At 46.3% G+C, this 23363-nt stretch overlaps 1 protein-coding gene and 1 long non-coding RNA gene across 3 annotated transcripts in view; one reads left to right on the top strand and one right to left on the bottom strand.

The window, feature by feature from the left end:
* Positions 1–8476: 8476 nt before the first annotated feature.
* AMPD2 (adenosine monophosphate deaminase 2) overlaps positions 8477–23363 on the bottom strand; it is a 224639-nt gene continuing 209752 nt past the window's right edge. Inside the window, exon 19 of one of the 2 annotated variants that reach the window (XM_088456455.1) lies at positions 8477–9231. The gene's annotated coding sequence lies outside the window, so the exon portion shown is untranslated. The other variant, XM_088456454.1, reaches the window with a different exon arrangement.
* LOC148477613 (uncharacterized) overlaps positions 12267–23363 on the top strand; it is a 41472-nt gene continuing 30375 nt past the window's right edge. Inside the window, exon 1 of the long non-coding RNA XR_015872492.1 lies at positions 12267–12380. This is a non-coding gene — a long non-coding RNA (uncharacterized LOC148477613). The remainder of the gene's footprint in view (positions 12381–23363) is intronic.

Genomic DNA, 23363 nt, shown 5'->3' with positions numbered 1-23363 from the left:
TCACTGCAAACTCTATCTAAGTACAGTATGTTGGGACATACTTACCTGCTGCCTGACGATCAGTCGCCTTTTCCAAGTAGAAATCCAATAGGTGTACCTGTGAAAAAAGATCCTATACTCACCTCTGTCCTTGTGCCTCCGTAGCATCCCCGGGCCTTGGCAAAAAAACAAACGGACTGTAGCAATGTATGTGTTGTCACATACACCGCTACCCGGCTAATGACGGGACACCCCTCATGGCATTTGTCATTAGCCGGAGCCGTCAGCCAATCAGCGTCCGCTAACTGTAGAACGGCCACTGATTGGCTGATGGCTCTGGCTTCTGACACATGAGTGTCTCCAGTCACTAGCCAGGTAGCGAATGCATGTGGTCACACATGCATCGCTACAGTCCGTTTGTTATTTTGCAAAGACCCGGGGATGCTACGGAGACCAGCGCAAGGACTGAGGTGAGTATAGGTTCTTTTTTACAGGTACACCCATTGGATTTCTACTGGTCAAGGGGGCCTACCAGTTGGCAGCAGGTAAGTATGTGTGAGTGTCATAGGTGTATGTAATAAAATTGTACTTACTACGGTGTGTGTGTGTGTCTTGTCTTTTTTTCACTACTTTTATTACAGTGGGAGTACTGATGCCAGCTGCCTTCTGGCACTTGTAGTTCCACAAGTGCCAAAGGGCAGGCAATAGTTACTATCTATTTTCACCACAGTCCAGTGGTGCGGAGAAAAGCCCTGGGCTTCAGCGTAAGCCTGGGGTGCTCGGGAGAGGGGGGACCCCTATATTGGGAGTTCCCCACCTCCCCTGAGATCCCCGGCTTGGGGTGATGATGCTTTGGATGTGGAGACCTGGTGAAAGGGGTGGCTGTGGCATTACACCCTGGCTGGATTTGAGTCAGGTGCTGGTTTTAAAAATAGGGGGACCCCTATACATCTTTTTGCCCCATTATTAAAACCAGGACAGGCTCAGCAGCCCAGTGCTACTTCCTAAATTATGGGGTAACCCTACTCAGTTTTTTTCCCATATTTTTGGGAACCAGGACTGGCTGAGAAGTCCGAGGCTGGTTATGTCTTTTTTTTTTTTGGGGGGGGGGGGGGGGGTCTTCATCATTTTTTTTAATATTAGCCTATTTTTTACAGATTGAACACACAAGCAGCCTTCACATATCTCACTGATATGTGCAAGCTGCTTGTTCGGGAGAGTTTGGCAGAGAGAAGACACTGCAACCCCTGGTGAAAAATCTCTATTTCAACTTGCTACTTGGGGGAGAAATCTCGATCTGCTTCACCATTGTCCAACACAGCTAAACTCATTTCTTAGTAAATTTTAGAGTTTCAGAGGCATCAAATCATCCGAATTTCGACAGTGCAAATCGTGTTTAAAAAAACCAACTCAATCAGACTCGATTCTTAGTAAATTTACCCCTTAGAGCTCAGCGCCAGCATTTTTCTTGGCTTATTACGTAAGACTGTATGGGGTGGTACTAAAGGGGTGAGAGTAGTAATGTTACATTATACATTTTGAAGCCAAGTATAAAAAATGTTTTCCTTTTTTTTATATTTTTTTTGTTAAAATTAAATGTACTGTATGCAGTATTTTCCTATCATCCTTCATATTGCTGCTTTAAGTGAACAAAATTTATTATGTATGACTTGGTTTGGACATAAGATTATCATATATTGTATCTGTAAACTGTAAAACCGTTATTATGTAAATAATGATAAATGTGGGAAATGGCTCATGAATAAAATCATTGTCATATCATAACACTTTCTATAATTAGTCTATTTTTTATCTATCTCTATCATCTGTTTTTGCTCATATTGCTACTTCATTGTCACAAGTATTGCTGTGTGTGGTGAAGTGGCCTAATGGTTATAGCTCAAATGCTATTTGGATAGTCTGAAACTTAGTTGCAATATGTAAATGCCTGGTAACCATGTTGCAGGTGCTCTATGTTTGGCGTATGCTTGTATTCCTGAAGACTCCACTATTCTGCAACATTTAAAAACATCTTTTTACAACATCAATACTAAGGGAAAGATGTATCATGCGTCGCGTATTGCATGCAATACTTCCTGCCACGTCTTGCATGCACAGCTGCGTTCAGGGAAGGACTGGGGCTGTACATTAGCCCTGGCAGTCCATCCTGTGTGCTCATGCTCACAATGGGGGTGTGGTTTAGCTTCGAAGGAGACATGCTGCGAGTCACTGCCGCCTCCCCTTCCCTCCCCCTGACCGCATATTATGTATCCAGCGGCGTGAGGTGGAGCGTGGGGGTACTTCCGCCCTTCGCGGACCGGCCCTGACATCATTGGCCCTTCTGGCAAATGCCAGAAGTGCCCGATGGCCAGTCCGGCCCTGGCTGCATTTATTAACGCCATAAGCATTAATAAATGGGAACTCTACGTTAAGAAGCCCATAGGCTATAGATGGCATTGCCTATTGGAAACAAGCTCTAAAGAGTGTTTGGTGCATGCAGCCTCATTGCATTCTTTGGAGGCTACAGTGCCAGCGGACCACATTTATGCATATAGGGTTTGTGGCAAAACAGCAATTTTCAGAAGTTTGACTGCATTTTTAGGGATGGCACATACCGCCCTAAATGAGATGCTTGCTTTGTAATAAATGTTAAGTGCAGTAGAAATGCTATCATCACTAAGGGGTCTATTTACTAAGCAGTGTTAGGAGACAGAGTGAAAAGTGATAAGAAAGTGATAAGGTGCCAGCCAATCAGCTCCCAACTGTCATCTCACAGGCTAAGTTTGAAAAATGACAGTTGGGAGCTGATTGGCTGGCACCTTATCACTTCTTTATCACTTTTCACTCTGTCTCCTAACACCTCTTAGTAAATAGACCCCTAATATTTCTTTGTTTGAATCTTGGACCTGAAACATTTGCAGCAACATGAATTGATGTTTATTTTCTGTACGTGTATGTATGTATTGATGTACTTAGGGCCCAATTCTAAGTTGGGAGCAAAGCAAAAAGTATCAAGTAACTTTGGGGCTGATTCAGAGGTGGACACAGTGAACAAATCAGCGCCGTCCAAAGATTCAACTACTTTGTGCGAATATGCTAATGCTGCGGGAGGCGTCTTGTGTAAATAGCTTCCTCCGGCATGCTTGTGTGATCCACAGCTGCGTCCAAGGATGCAGCATCGGATCACTTGCGAGAACATCAAACATCTATGTAACCCTCATATCCATAGCCAAGGCCAGTAAATCTGTGTCCAAACACAAATCTAAATTGCTGTGTAAAAATAAAGCTGCCCAGTATTTGTGAGCTACATGCAAAATCAGCCAGTATTTGTCCTGCACCCCTTGCATTACAACATGGTTAATTGTTTTTTTTTTGCTTCACTCCCATCAATCAGGCCCTTAGGGGAATATTTACTAATGTGCAGGTTTTTAGAAGTGGGGGTGTTGCCTATAGCAACCAATCAGATTCTACTTATCATTTATCTAGCACCTTCTAGAACAGGGGTTCCCAACCACGGTCCTCAAAGCACATTAACAGTCCAGGAGAGTGGCCTGGGACCTTACTACTAGGGGAACCTTTAATACCCAAGGAAAGGGATGGGTACAGGATGCCAAAATCCCAAATCCCTTTTCATCTTAAAAAGTCATACCAATGGTAATGTCATCAATAAAGATATAAAAGACTACCACTTTTCTTAATGTATTTAATTTACTACAACTCTCTTTTGTTTATTATTTAACCAATATCATATATAGTCAAACACCTTAACCACTTATATAACCTTCCCACAGTAAATCCATGCTGCTTGCGGTCTTGTAAATGGCTGGATTTTATATATTCTTTCATTCTTGCTTTCAGTAGGGTTTCTATGACCCAACAACTGTGTGGTATGGACAGTTAGATCCAGTGATTGCTGAAGGAATTGGTGTTAGATTATTTAGGGAGTTCTGCAACTACACCAGGAAAACTTCTGTGCTCATTACAGTTCTGGATACTGGAAGATCCTAAATTATTACTGTTTTTACAAAGCCTCCACGTATTTCTAGTAAACTTTTAAATTAACTCACTACTGCCCTACATCCAAATTTTGAGCTTCACTGTTACATGATTTTCTTTATTTTCTTCATTAAGACTGCAACTACAATATGTGTATCTTTTTGTTTGGCCCAAAGGATTGTGATCTCCCATGAGACTTTAATATTACTCCTATAAAAGATAATGGTTATGGCTTATTGCATATCAATTTCTTTTTAGCTGTGATGTTGGGAGGGATACTGATGTATTAAACTAAAAATAAAATCTCCCTGATTTGATAGTTGTGATTACTCTTGTTTAGCAATATTTGCCTCTGCAGACACTCACTTGGGCAAACCTGTGATTATTTTATTTGGGGGATATAGTCAAAACACCGACGGCCGGGATGCCGTATGTCAGAATCCAAACCCGGGACTAAACATAGGCGGCTAAATACCGAAGCCAGCCTACACACCGACGCCGGAATCCCCACAGATGGCATCCCGATCAAAGGTAAGCAGTTAGTCGCTGGGGGGGGGGAGGGGTGTTAGCATTAGGCACCAGGGCCGCCATCAGGGGGGGACTGCTGGGTCTGGAGTCTCGGGCCCGGACACTAAGGGGGCCCGCCCGCTACTACCCTTTGCTGCCACACAATAGAAGTGTGACTGCCTGCCCTTACTATTTCCACCGGCGCCCGCTACCTCTATAGAGAGTGACATGCCCCTTCCTAAGAGCGAGCCACCCACTACTACCGCCCAATGCCAAACATTCGAAGTGGTGGAACTGGCTAGGGGACTGCTTTCTCCCAGTCAGTGGGGGAAGGGGGGCTTGAGTGGGGGCTGGGGGGTGCCTGCCTATTTTTGTTAGTCCCGGGCCCCACAATTCCTGATGGCAGCCCTGTTAGGCACCACGGGGAGGTTAGGGTTAGCCACCACTTGGGGGGATTAAGGTTAGGCACTAAGGGGGGACGGTTAGGTTTAGGCACCAAGGGGGGAGGGTTAGGCACTAACGGGGAGGGTTAGGGTGCAAGAAGGGAGGGATAGGGTTAGGAAGTGAAGGAGGGGGTAGTATACTTACCCGACTCCTGTCAGGATTCCGAGCATCTGGATGCCGCTGTTGGCATTTTGACAGCAGGCATCCTGACTGCCAGAATATCATACCAAACCCATTTTTTTGCACTGTTGACCACTGAATTCAGAAGGAATCAGTAGCCAGAAGTGGCATCTTATACCATAATGAATGTCAAAGAACACCACAAATAAAATGACTCTTACAGTAGAAGTATATTTGGTGCACATAGATGTTGACCTTATCCATTACCTTATCCATTGAAAAAAAATTATCATTAATCTGAAGCACAGCAAAGAACATAAACAGAAAAAAGCAACACAGAACAAATATGAGAATGTTAAACAATAGGACATAGCAAATAATTGAGGCATAACAATAGGCAACAGCAAGACAAATTAGCAAGCGAATAAAGCATAGAACAGTAACATCAAATGATAGCAAATGTGACACATATCAATGCAGCACTAGCAGCAGTCAAGAATAAAATCAATGAAATGAGGGGGAAAATGCAAGGTAGAACCTCAATTGGTAACAAGTTAAAATGTCAGTCAGCAGTGTCTGAAGCCTATTAGCCATAAGTTTAGCTAATAATTTAAAATAAATATTAAGCCTATAAAAATATACTATCCCAGGTCTAGGTTAGAAAATTGTGTCAGATTCATTACATGAGAGATAGTGAGGGGAATGGTGATGGATAGTTTGAAAGATTTCCAAAAGAGAAGGGGGAATGGTGCTATACAAAATTTTATAATAATCACCCTTGAAACTATCAGGACCAGGAGTCTTATGGGCACGTATTTCTGCGATGACTGAGTGGAGTTCCTCATTGGTAATGTGCTTATCCAAAACGTCCCTCTGGGCCAATGTCAGCTGCTCAAAAATGTTTTTGAATTTCAGAGGAAGCAGAAGAAGAGTAGTGTACCATGTTTTTCTTAAAATTTAGCATCTTAATCGCATCACAGTGAAAAGCCACTCACAATATCCTAGAGATGCTAAGTTGCGACTTCAACTGCACAAAACTTGGTTTTACACATGTACAAAGTCTCAAATGAAGCACAGAGGAACTCGTGAGAAAAAGCTGTGGCCACTCACATTGGTGCCCTTTCTACACAAATGTACACTCAGTCACACTCAGTCGCATACAGATGTACCAATGTCGCAATTGAAATTGATTAATGCAAGCTAGTAATGTAGTTTTGTTACTCCCAGTTTTTTATTATAAGATGCACATTAGATCAAGAAAGATGCTCGGCGATGATATTTGTTATAGTGATTTTGAATTTTTCTATGCAACCCACTGTAAGCTTCAGTCATTTGCAAAGCCCCTAAATTGTACAGATGTGCCAAGTTTTCCATTAAATCACATGGAATGTTGAGCAAGATTGAGGTATTTGTAGAGGAGCAGAGGTTAACACTGGCCTGTGGCTGGAATGAGGGGCATCCCTTGTTGTGAGGAGGTGGTATGAAGTAAGTACACCAATATGCCTACTTTTGCAGATCAATGGAAAAAAAAAAGATTTCCTTTTGCAGAGCAAAACTGTTTAGATGATATAAAGGTGTACAGATGGCACACTGTTAAGGGCATTCCATACTGTGTGTTATACACAGTGGCATAGGAGGGGGTGCACGGGGAGCTCACCTTTATTAAAATATGCTACAAATGGCACCGAGCACAGACACGCTGAGCAGCGATCCTTGCATCTCACGACCAGTGTTTCTACTTTCAAATGTTTTCAGTTTTTGACCTGTCCCTGTACATTCCCTGGCACATTTTTTTCTAAAAATGCTGTGGTAATTACATAACAGAAGAGCTGAGAAAACGAACTACAGTAAAAAATATATTCAAAACTGAAAAGGCAGGAGGAGCTGCACAAATTGATAAACATAGCACTAGCGGCCACTAGAGAATTGTATTATTGGTGCCCTGAGGATCCGTATAGGAAAAGTACTTACATCCTAATAGGTATTAGAGTACTCTGTAGTACTTTAACCTGAACAATCTTTCCCCATTCATAGATAAAACATAACTTTTATTAATACAAATATAAAAATGTGTAAGAGTGATACTTATTTATTGTACATTATAAAAATCTTAAAAAGTAGTCAATGTGGAAGAACATAAGTGTTGATTCAAAAAAGAAATTTGCTGTATCCAATCTTACATTCATTCCTGCAATGGCTAATAACATACGTAGCTATATCCCTATACTTATTGTTTAGCCACATTATGTGAGGATAGAATACTGTGTGTATAGTTGTGTGGCATTTGGAAAAGTAGATTCTGCTATATCATATGTGTGCTTTCTATGTATTGGGTGGCTATTAGTAATCTATTTATTCATAGCCCATAATTGCTATAAATGTTGACAGTAGCATTTTAGGGGATATGATGTTATAATAGTTATAGTGTTTTCTCTTATGAGAGATTTGATAGTATGTGGAGTATTTTGCTGTCCACATACAGTATGAGGTCTTATACAGTATGACAATTTCTGTTTGGGATCTTTGCCTTCAATCAGTTGCACATGTAGACCCATGGCCTGTCCTTGACGATTGGTGTCTAGTCCCTTGTGTCTAGGTTCTTGCTGTGTGAGTAGCTGAAGCACCTAAGGTGCCTATTTTTCCATCTTAGCTGCCTACGACAGTGATTATACATGCCCAATCTGCATAAAGAATGTTACCTGAAATGTCACAGTTCGGATCTTGTCCTATACTTTCAATGAGATGCATTTTGTAACTACCAGTTGCATGTTGGGAAAGCAATGAATTTTATGCACACATTGCCCAATGTAAAAAAAAAAAAACGGTGTAAATCACCCAAAAGTGTCATAAAACTATCCTGATGTTCTTTCACTCTCATATTCAAATACGCTATAAGTGAGGGTAAACTGAGCAACATTTTAAAATAATAATGAAAGATATGGTCCCAAAGTTGTAGGATGCTTGACAGTACAGATATCACATATGTACCAGGGGGAGATGTATCAATCCTTGGAGAGAGGTAAAATGGAGCAAAATAAAGTACCAACCAATCGGCTCCTAGTTTTCATTTTTCAAATATATAAACAGTACAATTTTTGGGCATAAAGGCGCTTGATATAGTAAAATATGAAATGAAAGTGTACTCCCCTTATACATGCGACTTTAGGTTCACCCTTGGTTCAAAGTTCATACATATAAAGGAAAAAGAAACAAAACACAAAATAGTGTAATCCAATTTAACATATAGATGTTTAAGACATAAAATAAATGTCCCAATGGTGATGCTGTGTGTTTTCGGGGAGTCCCCTTGCATACAACTCACACTTTGATATTAAATCATGTGCATATCAAAAGATAATAGTCTTGATGGATCAACTCTATGTGTTTTATTCTATCATAAAACTTAGAATGTAGACAAAATATTGGGGTTGCCCCACACCAATCCACTCATGAATTCACGATGAAGAGCATTCATGTAGCAAGTGCTTGTGTCTAATAATCAGCTCAATCCGTTCAAATTATTGAGCTCCACCATCGATAAATTCTTCAAAAATGGAAAAGATATAGGTTTTGTAGTATTAAAACCTTTTAATCACATACATGAAATAAAATAGAAATACTTGGAAGGAACCTACCAAAAGGAGTACATAATCTGCAGTTTAGTTGGTAAATCAGGATCCTATCATATGCAGCAATAAAGTCCTCCCTCTGTTTGGTCAGTCCATACAAGAAAAATGTCCTCAACCAACGTGTTTTGATCCTATGGTAGGATCTTTTTCAAGATGCATGGTGGACAACCTATCTGAATGACAATAAATACCCTAATCTATTAGCCCTCAGCCAATCACAATCCTCATTAACACCCCCCCTCTGTATATGAAAAACTTCTCTCCATTAGGTTCGATAGAGAGCATCTCCTTATCCATGGTCCTGGCCTCCGATTTTGCTGGAAATTTCTCGTGACGTCACCTGGCTGGGTCTGTACGTCCGCACTACCAGAAGTGACGCGGAAGTTATTGGCCACGTGGTTATTCGGAGGTCCTGCACCTTTAATCCTCCCTTAATCTAGCCACAACTAATTTCCACTTGCGATGCTATGTCTCCAAAGTGCTTATTCTGAACTGGAAATGTTGAGGCACCATTTTATAGTAGTCCCAAATGACATTGTTATGTAAACAAAAGACTCTAAAAAAAGGAGAATAAATATGGGTCATATAAAAAATAAAACCACGATTATACAAGGAACACTCTTTAGAACAAAACTACAGATACGAAAAATTACATAAAAGCAGGCTTTAAAATTCAGAAGATCCATTTATAAAAACCATTTTAGTTCGAAATCAAGGTTGAGTCCCCCAGGGGATATAGTATTAAAATTATAAATACATTTAATTTCAGATTTAACTAAATTACTATTTATATCTTTATGTCTTATATCATTTTTTACTTGTTTCAGACCATAAAAATTCTTTATCCCTTCTACTGAACACCCATGTTCCTTCTTAAAATGGGCGGACAGTGAGTGGTTCTCAACACCTCTTTTAATATTCCTTAGGTGTTCACTTATCCTTGTTTTCAAAGGTGTTGTCCTTCCAATATAGAACATATCACACTTGCACTCTATATCATAAATGACGTTATTACTATTGCACGTGATAAATTCTTCTATGCGATGTGTTTTATTATTAATAATAACATTTTTAATTTTCTTAATGCTCTTATTCGCTATGTATTTGCATCCACTGCATAGACCACATTTATAAAATACTTTTGAAATGATTGTCCCTGAAGTTTTTGGGAGTGCAATATGTGCACTTGAGACTAAATGGTTCTTTAAACTTGAAGCTTTCCGATAAATATATGTTGGTCTTTTAGGAATATGTTGTCCTATAATTGGATCCCTCATTAAAAGCAACCAGTGCTTCCTTAAAATCCATTCTATATCTCTATGCTGTGAGTTAAAATTAGTGATAAAGGGCCTGATTCAGAGCCGCTCGTAAGTGGCCGCTCGTTCGCTCCGAGCGATGTTCGCACAACTGCGCATGCGTATGGGTTGTAATACGCATGCGCGAACCAGTCATTGCGGTCGGAAATTGTGTGCTCGCAAAAAAGCGAATGCCTGCTAATTTGAGCGACAGAATGAGGCGTTTGTGGATGGTAAAATGGGAAGGTGCTTGAAAAAGGGGAGTGGAGATCCGAACGCAGGCGTGCCAAAAGGTCAAAACGGGCGTTTTAAGGGTGTGCATAATTAACAAAGCAGCGTCATCGACCACGTCACTTGGTTGTTTCTTAGCCTGAACTGGTCGCATGATTGCGGTAGGAAAATCCAACCACAAGCACTGCGAGCAGTTCAGATGCCTTTCGATGTACTCGATTAATCAAATAAATAGCGGAGATGACGTAGGATGCGAGCGGCCAGGGGGCGTCTTTACAAAATAGCGAGCGCATATTTCGTTCGCTCGCTCAGACATAGAGGCGTCAACAGACCGCAAAGAGCGAGCGCTCAATTTAAATAGCCGGCCCCTTTTTCTAAACGAGCGAGCGCAAATAGCGTCCGACTCTGAATCAGGCCCAAAGTCCCACTTATATCGTTCCTCTTTTCCTGTTTTTTTCTCTATTTTGGTTAAAAGGGAATCTCTGTCTACTTCCATTAATTTTATTAATAAAACATCAATTCATTTTCTAGACATAACTGTCTATATTAAAGAGGGTATTAGCCACAGTAAAAACTTTCAGAAGAGTACAGATTCAAAATCTTATATTAGTACAGATAGTTGTCACCATGAGAATTGGCTCAGTGCAATACCAGGTGGCCAACTAAAAAGATTAAGGAGAAATTGTACAGAATTGGAGGTATTCGGCCATCAGGCAACAGAGATGATAGAGACCTTTTCCTCCTGTGGATACAACAAAGAAAAAATAATAGGTTAAAATTAATGGAAGTAGACAGAGATTCCCTTTTAACCAAAATACCACCCACAGCTTAGCGACTGACCAGGGTGATGGTCGCGATGGTCAAGACCATCGGGGCTTGCGACGAGACCCTAAGGTTGGGTCTCGGCAAGCGCAAGCCCCAGGGAGCTTCCTGCTCTGATCGAGCAGGAAGCTCCCCACTGACATCATTGCTGATGTCAGTGGGGCCACCCCCAAACGGCAAGCGTTCCGTCGGGAACGCCTCCTTTTGGCCGGCCATCCCCCCTGCCCGCCTCCCAAATGGGGTGAGCTGTCAATTACCATCGTCAGCTCGCCCCCTTTGGTGCAAGACACGTAGCGACGGAGCGCCCGTCGCTAGCCGGGTCTCGTGCATGCGCACGTCAGAGCCGGCTCTGACGTGCGCATGCCCAGTGTGCAAACATCGACCTGGTTGCGAGCGCTCAGCACTTGCGACCGGGTCTGAATAAGGCCCTGTCTCTCCCCAATAAACAGTGGTGATGGACAGCGATGATCACAGGAGCCACAAACCACATAAAGCCAAGCTGACTTTTTCAATTTTCCGACTCTTGGCGTCAAACAACAACAGACGCCTGGGTCCGAAAAGTGGTCTCTCAGGGGTACGCCCTCACCTTCTTGAGGCATCCTCCCTAACAATTTTTTCACATACACATTTTAATCAGATGACCTCTGATTTCTAAACAGTAGCAGTATATTGTGTGTATTCTCTATTTATAACATTGTATTAATTGAGACAGTAGTTCTATTATTTGACTATATACTGCAGAACACTAACATTGGAGCATATAGCTCAGTCTCTCTTTTGTGTATATCTTGTGAGAACTAGACTTCCTGGAAAAGGACTGTCCTCTTACCTTACCCTGGGGGTGAAACGACCGAGAAGAGGACAGCCTAGGCTATCAGATGGCAGAAAGGCAGATATTGAGGCTGGCACGGTAGCATGGGCGGATTGGGCTGCCGGGAGATCGGGACAGTTCCCGCTGGGCCGACTCAAATGTTCTCCTGCCCCCCTCCCCAAGGGCCGGCCGCTAGTACTCAGTGTCCAGGGCTGGGCTGTATGTAAACAAGCGCAGGTGCAGTGTCTGACTAACACTGGCCGCGCTGCAAGGACCGCGACAGGCTGCATTGCTCTGCAGAGCTTGCTGCTGTCTGCGTAACTGGACCTGTCTCCTGAGTCCTGAGTGAGCGGCAGCACGTAGGATGTGTGCACTGTGCAGGGAATGGATCAGCGTGACAGGAAGGGGAGGAGCCAGGCAGTAACTGAGCCCGGGGTCTCAGAGGAGCCAGGTGCAGCTGCAGCACAGAGAGGGAATGGATCCTCTGATCTTCAATGTGGGCAGACTGGCAACATCATGACTGTGGCTGGGGAGTGAGTCCAGCAGGTGACTGTCACTGTTGTTATATATACAGGGCTGTGTTGTTATATGGGGGATGTAGTGTTATATAGGGGGATGTTAGGTGAGGAACTTTGTTGTTATATGGGGTGCTCTGGTGTTTTTTAGGTCGATGTGGTGTTATAGTGAGCTGTGGTGGTGTATAGGGGCTGTGGTGATATATATAGAACTGTATTTCAGTGTATAGGGGGTTGTATCTGTATATAGGAGGCTTTGATGTTATATAGAGCTGTATGTCATTATATAGGGACTGTGGTATATAGAGCTGTGTCATTATATAGGGACTGTGGTATATAGAGCTGTGTGTCATTATATAGGGACTGTGGAATATAGAGCTGTGTGTCATTATATAAGGACTGTGGTATATAGAGCTGTGTGTCATTATATAGGAACTGTGGTATATAGAGCTGTGTGTCGGTATATAGGGGCTGTGGTATATAGAGCTGTGTGTCGGTATATAGGGGCTGTGGTATATATAGAGCTGTGAGTCAGTATATAGGGACTGTGGTATATAGAGCTGTGTGTCGGTATATAGGGACTGTGGTATATAGAGCTGTGTGTCATTATATAGGGACTGTGGTATATAGAGCTGTGTGTCGGTATATAGGGACTGTGGAATATAGACCTGCGTGTCGGTATATAGAGCTGTGTGTCGGTATATAGGGACTGTGGTATATAGAGCTGTGTGTCGGTATATAGGGGCTGTGGTATATAGAGCTGTGTGTCGGTATATAGGGACTGTGGTATATAGAGCTGTGTGTCGGTATATAGGGGCTGTGGTATATAGAGCTGTGTCAGTATATAGGGACTGCGGTATATAGAGCTGTGTGTCGGTATATAGGGGCTGCGGTATATAGAGCTGTGTGTCAGTATATAGGGGCTGTGGTATATAGGGGCTGCGGTATTATATAGAGTTATGTGTTGGTGTATACAGGCTGTAGTAAGTGTATATCCCTAAGGGGACCCACATGCTGTATGTTTGTACTTTCTCCCATAGTTTCCTTTCAAGGGAATTTAATTATTTTTTCGCACCCTCACTCCTGTCTAAAGTGATGGGTCTCGGGTGTGCCGCTGAAAGTGGCTGTGTACAGAGGAGCCGAATCACTCACATTCGAAACCATACTCAGACGGATCTGCACCTAGCATAGGGCTGGTGCAAGTTTTGATGGTGCCACCGATGGCAGGGTCTGAAGATGCTGCGCAAAGCATGATTGCAGTGTGTGTGGATGCTGTAGATGGGCGTCTTAGTCCTTGCACATTCGGACATAAGGCTATACACAATGCAAGGGGTTTGTAGTGACTGCAACTGCGTCCGACTCAGAATCAGGGCATATGGAGAGGGTGTAACCCATCCCCCATTAGGGCTGCTTCCAGAAACTTCCCGGGCTGGTTTTCCATCCCAATCCGCCCCTGCACGGTAGCCACGATTTTGTCCAACTCTGCGCTGAACAGCCTGTCTCCAGAGAAGACTAAGGATTCAAGTGCCTTCTTGGTTCCCATGTCCGCCTTGCTGGACCATAGCCAAAGGACCTGGCGGGCAACTACCAAGGTCGCAGATGCCTTAGAGGCAAGGAGTCCAGTATCCAATGCAGCTTTTCCCAAATAAGAGGGTGCTTCCTGAATATGGGAGATGTAGCCCAGTTGTTCCCTGGTAGCGTCTGATGGTAGGCTCTCTTCCAGTGCCTCTGTCCATCCTTTGATAGCCATAGCCACCCAGGCCGCGGCCATAGCCGACCTAGTGATAGTGCCAGAAAGCGAGTAGACTGACTTGAGACAAGTTTCCAGTTTTCTATTCATGGCATCCATAAGGGAGGATGTAGACTGAATGAATGAACTGAATGGGCATAAACATCCATCCAAGGAGGATGCATAGGGGTGCCGACAGAGCAGGCTGTAATAGCTGTGGGTACCCCATGGTGGGAGGCAGTGTGGGGGCTGATAAGCGGTCTACTAGCTGCATAATAACCTGGGATAAGGAGGACACCCAAGGTGGCTCCTGGACATGGGCTAGTTTGGTGGACTGGGGAGGTGGTAACAAATAGCACACAGAACATCCTGCATGAAATCCTGAGGGGACAAGCCCACTAAACAGGATCTGCAAGTAACCAGCACAGGGGCCTCAGGCTCCTGTTTAACATTAGAATACATAGTAATAATGCCAGCAGCACACAATCAGTGTATGGCTAGTAATGCAGAGTAACACCCTTCACAAATACAAGTATATGTGAAGTAATAATGAACCCCTACACACCTAGTATTTGAGGGTTTAACAAGAGCAGCAGGGAAAGATATAACTGACAATCAGAAAGTTTTAAGACAGCATATTACAGCAGCAAAGCTAGCACAAGTCACATACAATGCATAGAAATATACTTATAATGGGCACTGAATCAACTACTCAAGTGTGAGCGGGGTCACCAGGGTAGGGGCTGGTCCGGCCCGAAGTCCAGCGACCGCTGGACAAACAGGCAGCGGCGGTTCGGGCAGCACGGTGCGGCGGCGGGAGACGGGGCTGGACGAGCTTGCATCTGAAAAGATTCAAGCTCGTCCAACCACCAACGCGGATTTTGAATTTGTTGTCGGGCATAAGGCCCGTGGGTATAAGCAGGCACTAGGCCTGTGGCCACGTAGGAGGGGCACAAGGCCCCGGGGATCGCAGGGGGCATTAGGCCCTGAAGGGATATTTTTAGGTTCTACAGTCAGCAACCTGGGCATTAGGCCCAGGTTGTTCGGGCGCAAGTCAGAGGCAGCCCTGCATATAAGGTGGCCTGGGTGTTAGGCCCAGGTCACTAAAACGACCCTTAGAGGCAGCCCTGCATAAAAGGTGGTCTGGGCATTAGGCCCAGGTCACTAAAACGACCCTCAGAGGCAGCCCTGCATATAAGGTGGTCTGGGCATTAGGCCCAGTCCACTAAAACATCCCTCAGAGGCAGCCCTGCATATAAGGTGGTCTGGGCATTGAACCCAGTCCACTAAAACATCACTAGATTTACCAGAGGGCCCAGCTTAAAAGTGATCTGGACGACACGGCAGAAAACCGAAGCGATCATTCACAGGTCGGCGGACCTGTGCAGCAGAGTGACCGGCGCTGGAGGTTGGTATCACTGAGTACAGAGTGCTGGTAGGTGGTTCGAGGAATAAAGTAATCCGAGTAATAGACCCGGATCACCCGATTTAGCCCCAGCTGGGTAAGGTTGAGTACTGGGCAGGCCGGGAAGAGAAAGGGAGGGACAGCTGAACTGAGAGTGTTTCCGCTGGAGGTGTATTGTTCCCAAGCCTAGTTAATATAATGTGTAAGTTGATGTTTATTTGTTGTTTGCCCTGAATCTTCTCGTTATAGCAGAGAGTTTACGGAGGAAGTTTCTGGAAGTGAAGTTCAAGCTTCCAGGCATACCAAGAGGTAACCCAGTTGTTACAGCATTATTTGCGTGTTTGTCTAGGAGAGAAGGGGGATTGTTTTGTTTACTTCTCAGGGGCGGCGGACGACTCGTCAAGGTGACAAGGGGTCTAGTGTGAGTACCTCTCAGTGTCTGTGTCTTTCATTGGGGCATTCGATAGGGGATCTCTCACAACGGTGAGAGATCCGAACAGTCTATACTTTCTCTCCCTCTGTCTGTTCTTCCCTTAAACGCCGGTTAGGGGATCTCGCACAACGGTGTGAGATCCAAATTACACCTGAGTGTGTGAGCACTGTATAGGTGAAAACTGGGTAGCTGAGGCCCCGTGCCAATGATGACCATTCACCCAACCGGTGAAGGTCGCGTGCATCCCTAGCGGTTATTGTATCACCAAGCATAGGAGGATCGTTACTGAATACACCCTTCTTTTACAACCTCAGGCTGGTTTGAACCCTATACTAAAATGGTGAAGAGGATCCGGATCGTAGATCAGTTGGTAATTTGGGAACGAAGGCTCTAGGACTCTGCCGCGGAAGAAACTGGTGAGTGTTGGCTAACGAGTTATCGCTAGGGTTTTACACTTGGCGTAGTCGGCAGGATGTCAGACGATGAAGAGAATAGGGGGGCAACTGGACGGGTCAACATAGGCCCTGCCCTCGCTCATTTGCCTCGGTACGATGGCCGCAATTTAAAGTTGGAGGATTGGAAATCGCGGCTCGAAGGAATTGCCCTCCTATATAAGGTGTCTCCGGAGTCAAAACTCCAATTAGCTCTGAACTCTCTCGAAGGGGAAGCCAGACGTACTATCCTTTTGAGACCGGAAGAGGATCGTGATTCCCTGAAAAAGGTGCTGAAGATTCTGGGGGATCTCTATGGGAATACATCATCGGCTGGTACCCTACGACAACGGTTGTTTGCCCGGTTCCAGAGAGAGGATGAGTCCATTCCTCAGTTTGCTAACGCACTTCAAGAATTGATGGGCGAAATTAGAAGGCGCGATCCGGATGGGATGGGTGCACTTCCAAATACCAGCCAGATGTTACGGGACCAATTTGCAATGGGGTTGAGGAATATCCCACTGCGACAGATTTTGTTGGATAAAATCACGCAAGACGACAAACTGACTTTTCACCAGATACAGATAGACGCCGTGTCCCGGGACCGAGATGCAAATTTTGGTCCATATGCTGTCACTCCACAGTGGGTACACCCGACGTCTGCTCCCATGATGGGCCGGGAGGCCAACCCTTTGGAATCATGTGTTCAAGACCTTAAAGCAGCATTTTCTAGGGCAACCCAGGAAATGAAAGAAGAGGTTTCCCGGCTAAGAGAGGAAGTATACCGGCAACGAGGCCGCAGAGCTGAAGAAGAGTACCGACTCAGAGAGTCAGACGGATCCAGAGGAAGAGGTGTTGGAGTTAGACAGGGAGGAACTAGGGGCCCCCGATGCTACCGTTGCAATCGGCTTGGACACATTGCCCGGAATTGTACCGAGGCAATTTCTGAGCCTCAGTTAAACTAGAATCCCTCGCGGTAAGGGGACCACCCGCGGGGGAGTTACGTGAAGAGATAGCCATTGTCAACTCGGCTGAATTGGTAGGGGAGTGTCCCATTGTTGTTGGATGCCTAGGGGGAAAAAATCAGCAATGTTTGCTGGATACAGGATCTCAGGTGACCACCATGTCCGAGGACTGTTTCTTGAAACATTATTCTCACCTGAAGGAATCTGTTTTGGAGAGTTGGGTCACTCTCACCGCAGCTAACAACCTCCCCATTCCGGTGGTAGGGGTTGTCTGGATGGAAATAGAAGTTTGTGGCCGAAAGTTGGGGAAGAAAGGTATCCTTGTGGTCAGTAGCGCAGGTTTGAGTCATGGACCGGTGATCCTTGGTATGAACGTATTGAAAGACCTGGATCAAATTTTGTTTCAAGAGAATGGTCCTCGGTACTGGAGACATTTGGGGGTACAACGACCGGTTCAACAAGCCTTTCAACAGGTGGGACAGCGATGTGGGGCCCAGGGAAAAGGAAAGGAATCTTTGGGCCTCATTAAAACCAGCCATCGGCAACGAATAGATCTACCCCCTCGTCAGGAGATAGTACTCCCCCTGGAGGTGCGTACCCATCAGCGATTGGATGGGTTCGAGGTAATGATAGAACCCACAGGCTTCTTCGGAATAGAGTCCGGAATAGTTCTGGCTAGAACTTTGTCAGTAGTCAAGGAAGGGAAGGTGTTGGTCCGAATATGTAACTTAGGGGAGCAAGGTCAGCGTGTCCCAGCAGGAGCTATAATTGCCCGGGTGGTAGCTATTGATGGTGATGGTGTTCGCAGAGGCCAAAGTATTTTGCTTCAGTCAGAAGCCACGGAATCATGGACCATGTCGGTACAGGTCGAGCAAGAGGAAGAACCAAGTATAGAGTGGAACGGAGGGATAATAAGGGAGCAGATGGATGTCTCACTAGCTGACTGTGACTCCGATACTGTGCGGAAATTGGACCAGATGCTGTGGAGACGTCGGAAAGCTTTTTCGAGACATGAGGAAGATTTTGGCTACACGGACGATTTACAACATGAGATTCGTACTGGAGACACTTTACCCATTCGCGAAAGATACCGGCCTATTCCCCCAAAGCTTTATCAGGAGGTCAAGACAATGCTTCGACAGATGCTGGATAACGAAGTGATTCAGGAGAGTAAGAGTCCATGGGCCGCCCCCATAGTGTTGGTTAGGAAGAAGGATGGGAGCATCCGTTTTTGTGTGGACTACCGGAGGCTGAACAGTTGCACCGTACGGGATGCCTACCCTCTACCTCGGATTGAGGAGTCCCTGGCGGCGTTAGGCGAGGCCAAGTTTTTTTCCACCTTAGACTTGGCCAGCGGATACTGGCAAGTACCGGTTGCCACACAAGATCAAGAAAAGACTGCGTTCATTACGCCCATGGGACTTTTCGAGTTTTGCCGCATGCCATTCGGGCTCACCAATGCCCCGGCAACGTTTCAGAGGATGATGGAGCGGTGTCTGGGAGATTTGAATTTCGAAACCCTCCTGATTTATCTAGACGACATTATTGTGTATTCCGCCACTGTGGATGAACATTTAGCTCGTTTGGAGGTGGTCCTGCAGCGCCTGGAGGGATATGGGTTGAAGGTCAAACCTCGGAAATGTCACCTACTAAAGACTAGTTTGGAGTATTTAGGGCATGTGGTGTCGCGTGATGGGGTACATCCCACACCAAGTAAAATTGCAGCTGTGCAAGAATGGAAGACACCCCGTACAGTGACCGAGTTACAAGCATTCTTAGGGTTGGTTGGTTATTACCGCCGTTTTATCAAGGATTTTGCTAAGATTGCTGAGCCACTCCACGCCCTATTGCGAGGGGTGGCCACAACTCAGAAAACTCAAGCGGTGGCGTGGGGCGTATCCCAAGAAGCGGCTTTTGCGTGCTTAAAGCAGGCTCTCACAGAAGCCCCCATATTGGCCTATGCTAATTTTGAGACACCATTTGTTTTATATACTGATGGGAGCTTGCAAGGCCTAGGGGCCGTACTTGCTCAGGTTCAGGATGGCCAGGAGCGAGTGATTGCCTACGTGAGTCGTAGTTTGAGAGAGACAGAGAGAAACCCAGACAACTACAGTTCCTTCAAGTTGGAATTATTGGCCGTAGTCTGGGCTGTGACCGAAAAATTTGCTGAATATCTGACAGCCACCCATGTAGATATCTTTACCGATAATAACCCCCTTGCCTATTTGGGGACTGCCAAGCTTGGGGCCCTGGAGCAACGCTGGGTAGCCCGGTTAGCAAAGTTTTCCTATACCATTCGCTACCGGCCAGGAAAAAGTAACGGAAATGCTGATGCTTTATCTCGGTTTCCTGTAGAAGTCCCTGGGACCCAGGGGGATGAAGACTGGGAAGAGGTAGAAGTCCCCGATCTGACACGTGTGAGGAAATCAGGGACGAAGGGTGATCGGAATGTCAAGCAGAGTGCCACGATACTCCAGAATACCGAACAAAACTGGGCACGCGAACAGCAGGAAGACCCTGGTTTCAGAGCTATTATGCAGTGGAAGGAAGATGGTCACTGGCCTAGCAAATGGGAAAGGAGTAGGCTTACTACTTTCTGTCAGAAGCTGCTGCGTAAGTGGGACCGACTCAAGGTTTGTGCAGGTACTCTTCGGCATCGCACCTACCTTAGTTCGGAGCTTCGGTTTGTAGAGCAGATAGTGGTACCAGAAGCGTTGGTCCGACCACTGATTGAGAATGCACACCAAGAAGGAGCGCACTTGGGCAGTGATAAGACCTATCAATGGTTGCGACGTCAGTATTTTGCACCTCAAATGCAGAACATGGTCGTTCGGGTCTGTCGGGAGTGTAGGCGCTGTGGAGTGGTCAAACCTTCGGAACAACATGCGCCTATTCAGACCATCTGTACAGATTGACCATTAGAGTTATTAATGATAGATTATGTGCTGATTGGAGAGTCTGTTAGTGGTCACCAGTACGCTTTGGTAATGACGGACCACTTCACAAAGTTTACTGTGGTAGTGCCAACCCGTGACCAGACGGCTGAGTCGGCTACAAAAGCGATTGTGGAAAATTTTATTCGGCAATATGGGTGTCCCGAAAGGATACATTCAGATCAGGGAGCCTGTTTCCAAGGGCGGCTAATGGAACGTCTGTGCCAACTGTACGGGCTACAAAAGTCCCGTACAACTCCATACCACCCTCAGGGTAATGGGGCATGTGAAAGGTTCAACCGGACCTTGCTACAGATGCTCCGAACCCTGGAAGAAACAAAAAAACGGAGGTGGCCTGAACATGTGCAAGAATTGGTTTGGGCCTACAATAATAGGGTACATTGTACTACCGGGTTTTCTCCTTTCTTTTTGTTGTTCGGTCGGCCGGGCCGGGAAGTTCAGGATTTAGTACTAACCGAGTCCGATGGTAGGGAGGGATCGCTTCCTACAGGTTGGGTGGAGGAACATCGGCGGCGTCTGAAAATTGCTCATGATTTGATGGAAAAGATGATAGCCGATCATAGACGTACCCCGGCTGGGGCACGAGGGGTTGAACCGTTTTCCGTAGGGCAACGGGTCCTGGTCCGCATGACTCGTCCGGGGGGTAAATTGTCTGAGCGTTGGGAAGTCTTACCTTATGTGATCCGATGTCGTTTGTCAGCGGACGGACCGGTCTATCAGGTGGAATCCACTGATGGTCTGGTATTGCGGACTCTTCATCGAGACCTGTTACTTCCCTGCCTTTTCCCAACTTCAGCAGAAAGGGACCCTATACCTGACGTCATTCAGAATGACTCGCGTAATGAGGAAATCGCGTTGTCCACTCCGGCCGGAATGGGTAACCTTGAAGAAGAATGGTGGACACCCGCAGGAATTCCTACTGTGAATGAAGTCGACGATGTTCCAGAGGTGGCGGGTGTGACACCTTTACCTAGACGTTCCCAACGATTCAATCGTGGCGTGCCTGGGCCTCGATATGCTGACCCCGACTTTGTCTGGTCTCAGACCTCCTTTGTAGGGACTACAAAGGACACAGGGGGTGGAAATGTGAGCGGGGTCACCCGGGTAGGGGCTGGTCCTGCCCGAAGTCCAGCGACCGCTGGACAAACAGGCGGCGGCGGTTTGGGCAGCGCGGTGCGGCGGCGGGAGACGGGGCTGGACGAGCTTGCATCTGAAAAGATTCAAGCTCGTCCAACCACCAGCGCGGATTTTGAATTTGGCGCCGCTGGCGAGCCAGTAATGGCTCGCGGGCGGACAGCCAATCAGAGTCTGGCACGGCGAGCCAATCGTGGCTCGCCGCGTCATGGCTCCGCCCCCTCGCGGCTCCATATATTAGGCGCCGCTGAGCGGGGCGAGTCAGTCCGTCGGCGGAGAGCAAGCCAGGAAGATCGTCTGTGGAGGAGAAGAGTTCCAGAGGCGCCGGAAGACCCCGTGCTCAACCCCTGAAGACGGAGGCGCTGTTGCTGGAGCAGGAAGACGGCGACGGGCGGCGGTCAGCGGAGCTGAGGACCGGAGAGCTCTGCAGTGGAGGGAAGTCAAAGAGCTTATCGAAGTTCCCCACTGCAGGCTCTCCCAACGGACAGGGTAGGAGGCCGTGGGCCACCTTTACTTATATTTAAAGTTAAATCAATAATTTGTTGTCGGGCATAAGGCCCGTGGGTATAAGCAGGCACTAGGCCTGTGGCCACGTAGGAGGGGCACAAGGCCCCGGGGATCGCAGGGGGCATTAGGCCCTGAAGGGATATTTTTAGGTTCTACAGTCAGCAACCTGGGCATTAGGCCCAGGTTGTTCGGGCGCAAGTCAGAGGCAGCCCTGCATATAAGGTGGCCTGGGCGTTAGGCCCAGGTCACTAAAACGACCCTTAGAGGCAGCCCTGCATAAAAGGTGGTCTGGGCATTAGGCCCAGGTCACTAAAACGACCCTCAGAGGCAGCCCTGCATATAAGGTGGTCTGGGCATTAGGCCCAGTCCACTAAAACATCCCTCAGAGGCAGCCCTGCATATAAGGTGGTCTGGGCATTGAACCCTGTCCACTAAAACATCACTAGATTTACCAGAGGGCCCAGCTTAAAAGTGATCTGGACGACACGGCAGAAAACCGAAGCGATCATTCACAGGTCGGCGGACCTGTGCAGCAGAGTGACCGGCGCTGGAGGTTGGTATCACTGAGTACAGAGTGCTGGTAGGTGGTTCGAGGAATAAAGTAATCCGAGTAATAGACCCGGATCACCCGATTTAGCCCCAGCTGGGTAAGGTTGAGTACTGGGCATAGGATTTTGGGTGAGCCCTCTTGGGAGTCAGTGCAAGGGGCTGTGCGGCTCTGGTGCTGAACCCCTGAGGGGGGGAATCCTGAAGATTCAGCCTAGTAGATCAAGGCAGCGGTGTGTTCATAGAAGGGCACAGACAGGGCCGGCCGGCCGGGAAGAGAAAGGGAGGGACAGCTGAACTGAGAGTGTTTCCGCTGGAGGTGTATTGTTCCCAAGCCTAGTTAATATAATGTGTAAGTTGATGTTTATTTGTTGTTTGCCCTGAATCTTCTCGTTGTTATAGCAGAGAGTTTACGGAGGAAGTTTCTGGAAGTGAAGTTCAAGCTTCCAGGCATACCAAGAGGTAACCCAGTTGTTACAGCATTATTTGCGTGTTTGTCTAGGAGAGAAGGGGGATTGTTTTGTTTACTTCTCAGGGGCGGCGGACGACTCGTCAAGGTGACAAGGGGTCTAGTGTGAGTACCTCTCAGTGTCTGTGTCTTTCATTGGGGCGTTCGATAGGGGATCTCTCACAACGGTGAGAGATCCGAACAGTCTATACTTTCTCTCCCTCTGTCTGTTCTTCCCTTAAACGCCGGTTAGGGGATCTCGCACAACGGTGTGAGATCCAAATTACACCTGAGTGTGTGAGCACTGTATAGGTGAAAACTGGGTAGCTGAGGCCCCGTGCCAATGATGACCATTCACCCAACCGGTGAAGGTCGCGTGCATCCCTAGCGGTTATTGTATCACCAAGCATAGGAGGATCGTTACTGAATACACCCTTCTTTTACAACCTCAGGCTGGTTTGA

The sequence above is a fragment of the Taudactylus pleione genome, unplaced genomic scaffold (assembly GCF_031769625.1).
Source record: "Taudactylus pleione unplaced genomic scaffold, aTauple2 ptg000706l, whole genome shotgun sequence".
Classification (NCBI taxonomy): domain Eukaryota; kingdom Metazoa; phylum Chordata; class Amphibia; order Anura; family Myobatrachidae; genus Taudactylus; species Taudactylus pleione.
This window is presented reverse-complemented; position numbering and strand designations above follow the sequence as displayed.